This window comes from Pollicipes pollicipes, unplaced genomic scaffold (assembly GCF_011947565.3).
Source record: "Pollicipes pollicipes isolate AB1234 unplaced genomic scaffold, Ppol_2.1 Scaffold_6686;HRSCAF=7923_pilon_pilon_pilon, whole genome shotgun sequence".
Lineage (NCBI taxonomy): Eukaryota > Metazoa > Arthropoda > Thecostraca > Pollicipedomorpha > Pollicipedidae > Pollicipes > Pollicipes pollicipes.
This window is the reverse complement of record NW_023596921.1, coordinates 4,813,759-4,815,404: the sequence shown is the minus strand read 5'-3', so window position 1 is coordinate 4,815,404 and position 1,646 is coordinate 4,813,759.

Below are 1,646 nucleotides of genomic sequence, written 5' to 3'. Positions count from 1 at the left end.
AAGCATATCAGCCAGATGAAATGGTGGGCGGTAACAGCTCCGAGGACCGTGCCGGGCACGCGCATGACTGGTTTTTGGGCACGGGGCCGCCGGAAGAAGTGTCATGAGTCCCAGGGGGGTGATGTCGGCTGCTGGCATCGCCGAGTGCCGCAGTGCGGATACGCGAATCCCACTGGATCCAGTATGCATGGAATTCGGGCAACCAGTGCCGCGGGGAACTTCAGCGCGTCATCGCGCCCACGGCAATGACTGCAGGCTTCGGTACTTCAAAAAGAGCCGTGCTTCCTTCCCCACTCTCCCATGCTCCTACCCGCAAGGCACTCGCCGACGTGTAAGTTGCGTGTAATCTCGGTGATAAGGCCAACTTATTTTATTAAAAGTCCTCTCGAAGGGTATCCCCTCCAGTAAAAAAAAAACTTGAGTGTAACGCTTCTCCGCCACCAAAAAAAAAAGAAGTTTTCTTTCACAAGACCATTTCTTCTCTCCGGAAGCGCAACCGGGCCAGGCGAGGTCTGCAAATAACATGCCGTAGTTCACTGATGAAGATGAGCATCAAGTGCAACCACCGACACCGGCCATGTGTCAAATTCGCCTATTTAGGCGATAGGTTACCAATGCGAGTTTTGTAATCGTAAAGGAGGCCGTTTGTGGCCACCCTTTTACACTTTGCGATGTGTTTTCGGTGTTTTTGCTTGCAGTGATTCGGTTAAGTTAGAAATCGAGTGCCAAACATTCTTTCAGCTCCAAGTACCTTGGTAGTTGTCCGTGCGCCTGTCCGCAGATGTCCAATTTTGCGTACAGAAATACGCAATGAATGCTGATGGATCCCTTCCGCCACGCGGCACGCCTGGCCTGCCCAGCCCATGTCCGACTCGGCGAGAGGCCCTGATCGACCATGCCGGCCGTCCTTGGGCCACGCCCCGCTCCGCCTCCTCCGCATCGGTCAACCGCCGGAGGTCGCCCGCGTGCGTTGTCAGCACGCACCGGCTGCGGCGCGTCTGACCTCTGCAGGCAGTACAGCCACGTCCACGCGTGTCTGCTGACCGACACACGTGGACGTGGCGGCGACGGACACACGTGCACTTGGCGGCACGACCAGCTGAAGTCTGTAGCTGCTGATGTGGACGCCGACAGTGCAGAAGTGTGATCCGTCTGTCAGTATACAACGGGCGCATTGGTTCTTCAAGGGAATGCGTCACTTTTCGGGCATATTTCAAAGCATTCTCTTGTAAAGCCCATCACCCATTGTGTCCAATAAAAGCGCTGGTGAATACCACTACAGCACAAAAGAGGCATAAAAGGCAAATTAATTTTGATTAATTCGAGTTCAAATAACGCAGTCAACGTTTTATCTATCAAAGCCCATCGAAAACACGTGCTCTTCAAGGGCAGCCGTTACTGATGGTCTCTCTCTACATTCGGTGAAAAAGGGTTTGGCTATTATCGGGTCTCATCTCCTTAATATCATCATCAGATCTGTAATTGCATGCATGTTTCCCAATGCCTGGAAATTAGCTCGCGTTACGCCTGCTCACAAATATTGAGACCAATAACATATACCGATAAAATCTGGAGGCCGACACTGTCGCCGGGGCAGCATGCTTACCCTGGAGGCCGACACTGTCGCCGGGGCAGCATGCTTACCC